At 37.8% G+C, this 13918-nt stretch overlaps 1 protein-coding gene across 13 annotated transcripts in view; it reads right to left on the reverse strand.

Annotated features, from left to right (window-relative positions):
- Positions 1-13918, reverse strand: part of ZBTB44 (zinc finger and BTB domain containing 44) — a 60717-nt gene that overhangs the window by 43731 nt on the left and 3068 nt on the right. Inside the window, exon 2 of one of the 13 annotated variants that reach the window (XM_042238008.2) lies at positions 13235-13324. The exons of the other annotated variants lie outside the window; for them this stretch is intronic. The gene's annotated coding sequence lies outside the window, so the exon portion shown is untranslated. The remainder of the gene's footprint in view (positions 1-13234; positions 13325-13918) is intronic. 13 annotated transcript variants of the gene reach the window in all.

Here is a 13918-nt window from a genome sequence, read left to right on the forward strand (position 1 = left end):
TACAAATAGCTGTGAACCGGAGAGAAGCAAAAAGCAAAGGAGAAAAGGAAAGATATAAGCATCTGAATGCAGAGTTCCAAAGAAGAGCAAGGAGAGATAAGAAAGCCTTCCTCAGCGATCAATGCAAAGAAATAGAGGAAAACAACAGAATGGAAAGACTAGAGAACTCTTCAAGAAAATTAGAGATACCAAGGGAACATTTCATGCAAAGATGGGCTCGATAAAGGACAGAAATGGTATGGACCTAACAGAAGCAGAAGCTATTAAGAAGAGGTGGCAAGAATACACAGAAGAACTGTACGAAAAAGATCTTCACGACCCAGATAATCACGATGGTGTGATCACTTACCTAGAGCCAGACATCCTCGAATGTGAAGTCAAGTGGGCCTTAGGAAGCATCATTACGAACAAAGCTAGTGGAGGTGATGGAATTCCAGCTGAGCTATTTCAAATCCTGAAAGATTATGCTGTGAAAGTGCTGCACTCAACATGCCAGCAAATTTGGAAAACTCAGCAGTGGCCACAGGACTGGAAAAGGTCAGTTTTCATTCCAATCCCAAAGAAAGGCAATGCCAAAGAATGCTCAAACTACCAAACAATTGCACTCATCTCACACGCTAGTAAAGTAATGCTCAAAATTCTCCAAGCCAGGCTTCAGCAATACGTGAACCGTGAACTTCCAGATGTTCAAGCTGGTTTTAGAAAAGGCAGAGGAACCAGAGATCAAATTGCCAACATCCGCTGGATCATGGAAAAAGCAAGAGAGTTCCAGAAAAACATCTATTTCTGCTTTATTGACTATGCCAAAGCCTTTGACTGTGTGGATCATAAGAAACTGTGGAAAATTCTTCAAGAGATGGGAATACCAGACCACCTGACCAGCCTCTTGAGAAACCTGTATGCAGGTCAGGAAGCAACAGTTAGAACTGGACATGGAACAACAGACTGGTTCCAAATAGGAAAAGGAGTACGTCAAGGCTGTATATTGTCACCCTGCTTATTTAACTTCTATGCAGAGTACATCATGAGAAACGCTGAGGCTGGAAGAAGCACAAGCTGGAATCAAGATTGATGGGAGAAATATCAATAACCTCAGATATGCAGATGAAACCACCCTTATGGCAGAAAGTGAAGAGGAACTAAAAAGCCTCTTGATGAAGTGAAAGAAGAGTAAAAAAGTTGGCTTAAAGAAGCTCAACATTCAGAAAACGAAGATCATGGCATCTGGTCCCATCACTTCATGGCAAATAGATGGGGAACAGTGGAAATAGTGTCAGACTTTATCTTTTTGGGTTCCAAAATCACTGCAGATTGTGACTGCAGCCATGAAATTGACGCTTACTCCTTGGAAGAAAAGTTATGACTAACCTAGATAGCATATTAAAAAGCAGAGACATTACTTTGCCAACAAAGGTCCGTTTAGTCAAGGCTATGGTTTTTCCAGTGGTCATGTATGGATGCGAGAGTTGGACTGTGAAGAAGGCTGAATGCCGAAGAATTGATGCTTTTGAACTGTGGTGTTGGAGAAGACTCTTGAGAGTCCCTTGGACTGCAAGGACATCCAACCAGTCCATTCTGAAGGAGATCAGCCCTGGGTGTTCATTGGAAGGACTGATGCTAAAGCTGAAATTCCAGTACTTTGTCCACCTCATGCGAAGAGTTGACTTATTGGAAAAGACTCTGATGCTGGGAGGGATTGGGAGCAGGAGGAGAAGGGGACAATAGAGGATGAGATGGCTGGATGGCATCACTGACTCGATGGACCTGAGTTTGAATGAACTCCGGGAGATGGTGATGGACAGGGAGGACGGGCATGCTGCGATTCATGGGGTTGCAAAGAGTCGGACACGACTGAGTGACGGAACTGAACTGAACTGTTAGAGGAAGCACACTGACTGAAACCGCCCACTCTGGCCAGGCGCCAGAGTTAACCATTTATGTGAGTTATATATGACAAGAGGTCCTAGCCCCAGTAAGAAACATGGCACTAATAAGTCACCACAAACTAGAAGAGTGCAGGAAAGGTCAAAAGGAAACACCATGTGTCTAATCACCTCCAAGGATGATTCTCAGTGGCATCCATCTTGGCTGAGCAATGGGTACACCACCAGGAAGAATCCTGAGTCAGAACGAACCCTACTGCTCTCCGCCTGGGTGCCCCTTCCCAGTAAATCTCTTGCTTTGTCAGTACGTGTGTCTCCTCGGACAATTCATTTCCAAGTGTTAGACAAGAGCCCACTCTTGGGCCCTGGAAGGGGCCCTGCAATACAATCAGGTCAGTTTTCACACAGATATCATCAGGATATCAAGATAAGGAACACTTCCATGACTCCTGTAATTTTCTTTGTGCCTCTTCACAATCTCTCCCACCAGCCTCTCACCTCCACTGCTAATTTGCTTTTCATTTTAGTTGCATTTTTTAGAATTTTAATATATACAGAATCATCTGGCTTCTTTCACTGGATTATTTTGAGATTCATCTATGTTGTTAGGCTCCAGAATTTTTGTTACTTTTTGTTTTCTGCTGAATACTATTCCATTGTGTGCAATTACCACAGTCTGGTTGTCACCTAACAGAGAACAAACTCTGTTTTCCCAGTTTGGGGCTATTACAAATAAAGTTGCTATGACTATTGGTGCAGTCTTCATGTAAACATACCAGCAGTTTCTTAATCATTTCTGTCTACACCATTAACATGTGCTACACTCTTATCAGTAACATTGTGTATTATAGTGCAGTGGTTCTCAACTGGGCATTTCTTTATGGCCACAAAAAGATCTCTGCTCTTTTAATTAGCATTTTATGTATCACAGGTAGTCAATTAAGTGTCTAGATCTTGCTTTCCTACAGATCCATATGCTAGTTGCGGGAAAACGTTGAGCCTGTGTATATTCTATAACTTCCTAACACAGATGTGGGGGGCATTTTAAAAAAAGTTGAATAAACGTGATTTATGGTGCTTACTTTTGGAATAAACACATTCTTTTATGTCCATTCATATTATTAATAAAAGTACAATTATAAATGACAGCAAAATAAAGCTTCAGACAAAATACCTAAAATATATACTTAAAGGAGTTTACCATACAAATATTTTAAAGTATAAAATTATAATTTTATATAAAATTAAAATACAAATATTTTATAGAAAACTTGTCAATATACATGGTTTAAGCAACGATGGAAGAAAAAAGTTCATGCTCAAATTACACAGAAATCTGAGCGAAGTAGTGAAAATTACAAGTCACCAACTTCCTTCTCTAGAAAGTTATTATTAAAATGTTTCTCACTATCATTTCCTTTAGAATCAAGTGTTTTGGACAAATGCTACAGAACCTCATACTTTAAATTCTGTTCTAAGAAAAACTGTCACTATGTTGTCAATCTAATCAAAAACAAATATCTGTATTTTTCCATGAGAGGAATCACACCTTTTTTTTCTGGAGTACTAAACTTTTTCATATGAGTACTCATATTTGAGAGCATGAACACTAATAAAATGAATGTGATCTTTATCTGACAACAGTTTAACCCTCAAAGGTCTTCCTTAAGTGTTTATTGATTTTTTACAAATAATTCCAAATGAATTACTGTATCTGAGTTATAAAAAAAGGTCACTTTAACTTTTATAACTAGCCACTTTTTAATCAAGTAAAAATTTTAATTATTTTACTACATGAGTAAGAATGAGATTTGCCTGGAGTTAAAGCAATAAATCAATAAAACCAGTAACAATAAATTATTAGAATCTCCTCTCATTGCTGGTAACCAGAATTATGCTTATTATTAATTTCTATATCCAGGGAAAATACATTAATATACACTGAGTAACTCCCACCAAGTGTCTTTATCTCACTGTGGTCACAATTTTCAGGAAAGAATTTTTAAGATCCAGTTAAAAGGAGGAAACAGAAAGTTAAATTAACTTGTCCACATTCCTATAAGTAATAAAACCAGGATTTGAAGAAAGATCTGACTAAAAAACACAGATTCAGTCCCTTCTCCCCAACTTACAAGTTGCCATTTACAAGAATTCAACCACAGTACTTAAGGAATACCAGCAATTAACATCAAATCATTTTTACTAAAAAGAAAGCCTGAAGAAAGGGTATATCTTATTCAGTCTCTTGGATCCTTACATAAGCAAGTCAAATTTAAGCCACTTTTATAGCCAATTAGCATTTAAAGAGCTCTGTATTTCCCTAAGGAGTTTTTAAGTGTTCATACCAAGTCCTACTCTGTATGCTTTAAAATATGTACACAAGTATAGTGACTTTACCTAAAACACTTTTGCACTGCTGTCTTATGAAGCGTATCCCCTAAAAGATATGTTGAAATCCTAATCCCCAGTACCTGAGTATGTTACCTTATTTGGAAACAGGCTTTTTACAAAAGTAATCAAACTAAACTGAGGTAGTTAGGATGTACTTATATAAAGTAAAATTCAAAGACAGAGGCCATGTTAAGACTGAAATTATGCTGCCACAAGCAAAAGCAAGGAGAGAGGCCAAGAAGAGCTCCTTCCCTTGTAAGTTCCTTCCCTTAAGAGGAACTAAACCCTGCCAACACCAAGATTTCAGACTTCTAACCTCCAGAGCTGAGACAAAATTTTCTCTTTAAGCCATCCGGGTTGTGGTTCTTTTGCTAGAGCAGCAGGAACAGACAAATATGTGTCTGTTTTTCAAAATACTGTAAAATATAACTACATTAAATTTCAATGGACTAACAGACATTTCAACTAAAAGGAAGAGAGACTAGGCTTCCCTGACAGCTCAGTTGGTAAAGAATCTGCCTGCAATGCAGAAGACTCCGGTTCAATTCCTGGGTTGGGAAGATCCTCTGGAGAAGGGACAGGCTACCCACTCCAGTATTCTGGTCTGGAAAATTCCATGGACTGTATAGTCCATGGGGTCGCAAAGACTCGGATATGCCTGAGCAACTTTCACTATCATTTGAAAAAGCAAGCCCAACTACATGCACTTTATAAGAAATCTACTTTAAATAAAAAACCAAAGATATACCATGCAAACTGTAAGTACTGGAAGGCAAGAACTGGCTATCCCTAATATGAGACAAAGTATACTTTATGACAAAAAGTATTACCAGTGACACAAAATCATTGGTACCTGTTTCAAGTGCAACAAGGTATGTTCACCAATTGGACCATAAAACAAATCTTAATAAATTTCAAAAGAATGAATGCACCCAGAGTGTGTTCTCTAATCACAAATTAAAAACTTAGAAATCAATGAGCTATCAAGAAAATTCCAGGTATTTTAAATAACACACTTCTAAATAACCCATAGTAATGAAGGAATCAACAAAGGAAATTAGAAAGCTTTGTTTTGTTTTGTTTTTGCCACAGAGCATGTGGGATCTTAGTTTCCCAACCAAGGACCAAACCCACGGCCCTTGCCTTGGAAGCACAGAGTCTTAACCACTGGATCTGACAGGGAAACCCCTGAAAAGTATTTCTAACTGAGTAATATTGAAAATACAACATTATCAACACTTGTAGAATGCAGCTGAAGTAGTGCTTAGAGTAAAATTTATAGCTTTAAATGTATACAAAGAGAAGATGGTCTACAAATCAGTGACCTATCCCCACACACTTTGCCATCTCACGTTCATTACCGTGACTACTGTAAAAGACAAAATAATAGAAGGTAAGTGTTGCCAAGGATGTGGATAAAGAACCCGAGTGCACTGTTGGTGGGAATGTAAGTATAGACATTATGTAAAATACTATGGCTGTTACTCAAAGAAATTAAACAGAGAATTACCATATGATACAGCAATTCTACTCCTGGGTATATACTCCAAAGAACTGAAAGCAGAGACATGAACATATACTTGTAACATGAATGTTCATAGGAGCATTATTCACTATAGCCCATATCTATCAACAGATAAATGGATAAACAAACTGTGGTATATATATAAAATGGAATATTATTTAGCCTTAAAAAGGGAGAAAATTCTGATATATGTTATGATATGGATGAACCTTGAGGATATTACACTAAGTGAAACAACCCAGTTTAAACAAATACAGTAATACATACCATCCACTCACATTCACAAGTCTTCTTTCAGCAAAATGAGAAGAGATTTGGATTCAGGTACCAAGACACTCATTCACATACACACACATACCCTCAAGATAAAAGCAACTGCAAAAGACCCACTTTGACAAAACAGTCAATCTATTAGGGGCCTTTGCCTTCCAGATCTCAGGGAGTATCGACTGATACATTTTCTTTCATTTACAAAGCATAGCTAAAGATCTCTTAAGTTTTGCAAATAACTCCAGGGGACTGTAAGATGAAATAAAAACTCTGATCATCTACACTTAATTATTCATGGCTGGTGTCACCAATTAACAAGCAAACAGCAATTCAAATTGTTCTCTCAGTGTCACAGTTCCCTAGCACCCAAAAGGGGAGAATCCTAACCAATACCCCATTGGAGATAAAGCTGAATGAATGACCAAGGATAGTTCAAAAGGGAAAATCCTAACCTGTGGTTTCGCTGCACCACAGGCGAAACCTAAGCAATAAGGAAGTTGGTATTGTCATATCCAAGACCTGTTATTCACCAAAGATGTCTTAACTGGCCAATGCTGGTACTAACACACATACAAACAACAAACACATTGCCCCACAAAGAAATAATCAGGCGAAGAGCAGCCCAGAAAAAAGGGACCATATATAGCTTATCCCAAAGTCACATACACAAAAACATAAATAACAACTAAGCTATGGTAACACAGAAAATCAGAAGAGGTGTAGTTGAAAATTCCACTTCCACTCCCAAATGGAGGCCTTCAAACAAATTGGCAAGCCTAGCTCTGGAAAAGCAAATGAACCGGTTCCTAAATCAGGCAGTCTCACAACAATTCCTCTCTTCAACAGGGTACGCCAATCAAATACAAGACAAATTGACTTGAGAGAAAGCCCAAATTGAGGCCAGCTGTATACACCACAGTGACTTATCCTCAAGTGGCTCACTTCCCGCCTAGGAAGCACTCCAAATGTGAAACAGGAGGGAAGGTGGCAGGGAACAGCCTTTAAAGAACGACACAGCCTGAGGACATGACATAAAGCAAGTAGGTCCAAGGTGACAGACAAGTCTACTTCCTCTAGACACTAAGCCTCACTCACTATAACAATGAGCACGCTAAATGAAACATCCACAGGCACCAAGATAGTTCCAAGTGTGTCTGTGTCTGTTAGTTGCTCAGTTGTGTCCAACTATTTGCCACCCCACGGACTGTAGTCTGACAGGCTCCTCTGTCCATGGGATTTTCCAGGCAATAATACTGGAGTGGGTTGCCATGCCCTTCCCCAGGAGATCTTCCTGATCCAGGGATCGAACCTAGGTCTCTGGCACTGCAGTCAGTTTCTTTACCATTTGAGCTACTTGGGAAGCCCCCAAGATAGTTCCAAGGCTGACTATAAAGCCCAAAAAGTGGGCAGTGGCCCAGTTCTTAGAACTCTCTGACCCTTTTCCAAAATAGCTGGAATAATCCTCCCACTCATTAGCCTAATGAAATTATCCAGCCTCCAAAACTAAACATGCCACATTTAACAGAGGACAGTTCCGAACAGGGGCTAACCTGGTAGCTCAGTAGTAAGAATCCACCTGCCAGTGCAGGAGACACAGGGTCAATCCCTGATGCAGGAAGATACCCTGGAGAATGAAATGGCAACCCACTTCAGTATTCTTGCCCGAAAAATCACCATGGAAAGAAGAGGCTGGTGTGCTATATAGCCCATGGAGCTGCAAAGGCTCTGGACACGACTCACCAACTAAAAAACAACAAAGTTCTGAACAGGCTTGCTTGCTAACAGTAGGTGATAAACAGATACTTAGGTTAAGATGTGAATTAAGGGAAAATCATTTTTAAAAAGAATTACATTGTTTCAGAAGCCAGAGGCTAGTAGTTCCACAAAATCTTGATTCCAAAGATTCAAACTCTTAGTTATATGTAACCTTAAGTTGTTTGTAAGCTGAATGCATCAAAAACTGTTAAAACCAAGTAAATAACAAATCATGTCAACATTAAAAAAAAAAAAAAAACAAAATCAACCTACATACACCATTTAATACCTATAGAAGGATTAACAGTATAGAATATTGAAACTGGGGTATCAAACGTTTATAAAGGTTTTTTTTTTTAAGCTATACAATTACTAAAATGGAAGACTATTCAATATGGAGACAGAAATGATGTTCTAGAAAACTGAGACGTTAGTTTAAGTTTCATTCATCAATTTTCACTCTTATAAGACAGAATTCAGAGAAGGAAATGGCAACCCACTCCTGTGTTCTTGCCTAGAGAATGCTGTGGACAGAGGAGCACGGTGAGCTGCTGTCCATAGGGTCAAAGAGTCGGACACAACTGAAGCAACTTAGCACGCACCATGGGAGAAAGAAATGGCAGCCCACTCCAGTAGTCTTGCCTGGAGAATCCCAGGGACAGGGGAGCCTGGGGGGCTGCCATATATGGGGTCACACAGAGTCGGACACGACTGAAGTGAATTAGCAGAAGCAGCAGCAAGACAGAATTATCAATGTGAAGGATCACAATGATGTAAGTCAGTGATTTACTCCATAATCAGTTATGTAAAAATGTGCTGGCTGAAGTCACCTTTGGCACTAATAATAATGTTAGTGAAGAAAGTGCCCATCAAGCAGGAGTGCAATATAAATTTAATGCATCTTTATCTTTTTAAAGGCACATATACAATCACTATTTTTAGATGCCGTGACTAAAAATCCAGAGATTTCCAGCTCATTATGGAGTGAAGTATTTCTGATATAAAGAACAAAGGAAAAAACGAAAGTGGCTTTCAGTTTAATAGGAGATAAATTTCAAGAAATCAGTCAAGATACAGGAAGAACTGTTTCAATCATGAATGTGGTGGTTGCATTAAGACATCCCATTATAGCACATATAAAGATATGCTCACTTGTAGTCTACAAAATGCCAGGAAACCACGGTGGGGCGGGGGGGAATATATGTATTTCTATACACATGCACACACATATTCAATATGAAATCTCTTTACAATAATTTCTGATGCTTCACCATTATCAGTAACAAGAGAATTCTATCCTTTACAAGGCTAGAAAATAGACTTCCTCAAAGTTTAAAACCTCCAACATTTTATTATGGAAAATTTCAGATGCAATCTTCAGTGCTGCTGTAGGACTAATGTCAGTCATGTATTTCTTGTGATTCATGCTGAATGAAAATATATCCAATTTTATGACACATATTTAATTGTGAGATGCAGTAATGTGTTAAGTGCAACACTGAAAATGGACTTTAGTTTGACACGTGGATATCACTTTACTTGTTTGCAAAGATATAAGTGGCAATAACAAAGGGTTAAAGTGGGATCTGAATGAGATGATGTATGAAATATTTAGCATAGTGATACCTTTTCGAAAGGCTCAACAAATGCTGGCAATTCTCATAACTATTAGCCCACTGAGTCTACCAAAACAGTTTACAGCTGTTATGTGAGAATATATACCTATGCTACTGTTTGTGGCACTTTTTCATCACTTTATGTTTCCTAATAATCTTCAGCAGTATACTTTACCAAGATTAAAGACAGGATGAAGGCAAATGGGCCCAGTGCATATGCATTGCTCATTTTCCCACTCCATTCCCTGAGGAAAAAAATGTTTGCTCTGTTAACAAAAGCAGTGGTGGTGTACAGAGGGAACACACTGTGGCTCATCTTTTCCTGGGTGACAGGCAGCTGATAAACTGTGTAATTGTATTCTCACTTCAGACCATCATTGACTGCTCCTTCTTAAATCCTCATTTGAAGGCATAATTATAGATTCTATTACATTTTGCCCAATCAAAAAAAAGTGCTATCTTCACTGATCACACATCCAAATACCTTTTATATCTGCGGATAGCATATGTACGTCAGTTCTGTTGTGTTACATGTAAGTAGATGGATTTATAAAACTATCAAGTGCCTGCCTCTTTGAAGACATGATTTTCAGAATTCCCTGGTGGCCTAGTGGTTAGGATTCCAGGCTTTTGCTGCCAGGACCCAGGTTCAATACCTGGTCGGGGAACTAAGATCCCACAAGCCACGTGGCCAAAAGAAAAAAGAAGAATTGACTCATCAATAAAGAGATTTTTCAAAGTAAAGCTTGCAAAAATAAGCCTGAAATCTGCTTCTCTGCTCACCTCTAAAGATTAGTCTAGTCCTTTCTCTTTGCCAGAGAAATTGGAATCTAATTGCAAAACATAAATGTACTCCAATATCACTTCACGTTAAGTAACACACTCTGTCCACTGTTAATCCTCCTACAGTGAAGATATGTGAGTCTATTAGATATTAAAAGGTATGACAGAGTTAAATAACACTTCATTTTAAAACTAACTCAGGTAAGGCTTCTTTAAGAATACTTTTAAAATATTTGACTTCTGAACCTTGTATATAGTTTACATGGCCTTCCCTGGTAGCTCAGCTGGCAAAGAATCTGCCTGCAATGCAGGAGACCCCTGTTTAATAACTGGGTCGGGAAGATCCCTTGGAAAAGGGATAGGCTACCCACTCCAGTATTCTTGGCTAGAAAATCCCCACGGACAAGCCCCCTGGCGGGCTATAGTCCATGGGGTCACAAAGAGTCAGACATGACTGAGCGACTAGGCACATATAATTTATATACTCAAAAATAAAATTTAAAACGGGAATCCTTTAATACTGTTGCTGGGAAGGTAAACTAGTGCAGCCACTATGGAGAACAGTATGGCGGTTCCTTAAAAAAGTAAAAACAGAGTTACCAAATGATCCTGCAATCCCACTCCTGGGCATGTGTCTGTATTCAATGTAACACTATTTACAACAGCCAACACAAGGAAGCAACCTAAATGACCATGGACAGGTAAATGGATAAAGAAGGTGTGGTATGTGCACATGTGCGCACACAATGGAATATTACTCAGCCATGAAAATGAATGAAATAATGCCACGAACCTAGGGAAGTAAGACGGAGAAAAACAAAATATCATATATCACTTACATGTGGAATCTAAAAAAAGTGATATAAATGAACTTATTTACAAAACAGAAACAGACTCACAAAAACAAACAAAATTTATAGCTACCAAAGCGGGGAGGAAATTAGGGGTTTAGTATTAACAGATACACAATACTAGATATAAAATGAACAAGGACCTACTGTATGGCACAGGAAACTATATTCAATATCTTATAATAACCTATAAAGGAAAAGAATTTGAAAAAGAATATATATATGTGAATCACTTTGCTGTGTACCTGAAACTAACAAGTTTCAAATCAACTATACTGCAATAAAAAGTTGTTTCTTTTGGAAAATTAAATAAAAAAGAAAACCATAAGATAAAAAATGGAATCAATGAACCATATCAAATTGGCAGGATAATCAGAGAAAGTACTTCAAGTGACTTCTGAACACAGAAAGTACTCTGATTACACAGCCTTCATGCAATATATTCTAACGACAAGAATAAATGCAAAGAAATCTTAAAACTTTACTCAGAAGTTTACTGCTAATAGTGATATTGGTAAAATATTGAAATGATTTTAAGTACATATAGTAGGATATGGCAAGAATGTTCATTTTATTAGGAACTAAGATTTTCGTTTAAGATGAGAGACAAAGAAAAGAAAAACCTGCTATGTTAAATCTGAATTGGATATATCCCTATGAATTTGCTTAAACAAACAAGTAAAACACCATTTTTTGTTCTCTCTTCTCAAAGGGCCTTGATGCAGTGACACTCCAGCAGAATGAATATGCCAGTCAGATCCTGGTTTCTATACACCATTTCTCACTAAAAAGAGTCAAGACTTCTTGGATGAAAAGCCCATTCCAGATCTGGAACAAGGAAAGTAACAAGGTAAGCCTGGAATATTCTGCACCAGAGAGTGTTCCAAGACTAATGGTGAGCAGGAGCATTAAAAAGACACAGGAACCAACTTGAAAGGGTTTTACTGTCCAAATTTGGGACAGTTTGATCATCGAAAAGAAAAACGACTGTAATGGTTATATTTTTTAAAAAAATCAAAACTCATCAGTCCATAGTATTCCCCCAAGAAAGAAGAAAAAAAAAAATCTAATTTACCACCATTATGCAATGCACGCAGTGGGGGTAACTAACTCCCCAACTCTTTACCCTGAATACTGGTAAATAAAGGAGGACATTAACATTTTTAGGAGAAAGTTCAGCTCACTCCTAGTTAATGAAAGAAATCTTGACAGAAAATCTCCAATAAAATAACTGATTGAAGCAACAGTCATCAATGGGTGCTATCACAGAACAAAAGGTACCCAGAAACAGGCTGTTTGCCTGGGGTCAAGATATTACCCCAAGATCATATACAAATCACAAACAGGCAAACCAAACTGTTATAGTAAATCTGGTAGTCACCACTTTGAGCAAGTGGTCACATTTAGTATCTTTAATAGTGTAGCATGATGTAACATAAAAGTACATAGGTATATAGCATCATCTATGAAATATTCTTGCCAAATAAAAGTTTTCCTTAAACTAATCTAGCTTTTCTTTAGACCTAACTTCCAGTAACAGGAAAATTAGGAGGACAGAGGATTACATTAAATGACACCATTAGGAAACGGACAAGTCCCAAAAGTGGGAGCATTCTTATAAAGCAAGTGGTTTGGTTCACTGGCAGAATGAAAGAAGATGGGTACTCGTCTGAAGAAAAAAAAAAAAGGATCCAAGGCATAATTAACAAATATAAAGGGTGAATCTTAACTGAATACAGCTGGGGGGTGGGGTGGGGGTTGATTTCCCAAAGAGAGCCCAGATATTTGCATATGGATTGCTAATTTAGAAAAGTCTTGATAATGATATTGGGGTCAGTATAACCGCAGGAGGAAATATTGGAGTGTCATGGTGTTTGCAATTTACTTTCAAGGGATTACACACAGAAAGGGGGGGACAACATGGCAGAAATGTCAATCACAGAACCTAGGTACTGGAACATTCCTTGAAATTTTTCCTCAATTTCAAAGAGACTGATTATTTTTCATAAATAAGTGTTAAAAAAAAAAAAGATGTACCTGTACTGAAGGTACAGTAGAAAACACACCTACACTGAAAACATATCTGGGTATAAATCTCACCTTTATCACTAGTTGTGTGGCCTAAAGCAAGTTACTTAACATTACTTAAGTTTGTCTCACCTGTAAAACTCAAGTAATAATATCTAAGTCATTAGGTTGTTCTGCAAATCAGATCAGATATGGAGAAGGTTCTCATAATTAATGCAAACACTGTAAAATACAAGACAACAAAACATTCCCTTCATTATTGCCACATTCTATGATTAGGAAACTACATCAGGTACAATTAAATATCCATTGGCAGTCAAAGGGAAGTAATGGGAACAACTGACTGTATAATTGAAGATTTACACAGTATTTTTTTTAATGCAGTAATTCCAACTGAAACCCTCTAGACAAAAAAAATCTACCTATCCAAACTATTAGTAGCTCTCAAATTGTGAAGTCTACTTTTGGTATTAGCCTCTATCCGAATAAAACAGTAAGAAAATAATTGGAAGTTAGAATGTCTTCTTGACCAAAATCTATAATTCACTTAGATGCCGAAAAAAATGTAAGCTTTGGCCTTCATTTCTATAATTAAGTTCCAATAAGGCAAACCATTATTAGGCTTTATTCTAAATTCTGGTTAAGCTTCAAACCTCTAACAAGCATGCAGTTTCCTTCCAACGTACTCATCATTTCACTCGCAGGTAACCCTTTTCTGGTTAGGCCAGCAGAAAACGACTAGATGCAGACTGTGCCCCAGGTAGGGAAGAAAAAAGGTTTTCGTTTTTTAAATAAATGCCACCCTTTTCTTTTCAA

This window comes from Ovis aries, chromosome 21 (genome assembly GCF_016772045.2).
Source record: "Ovis aries strain OAR_USU_Benz2616 breed Rambouillet chromosome 21, ARS-UI_Ramb_v3.0, whole genome shotgun sequence".
In the NCBI taxonomy this organism is placed as follows: domain Eukaryota; kingdom Metazoa; phylum Chordata; class Mammalia; order Artiodactyla; family Bovidae; genus Ovis; species Ovis aries.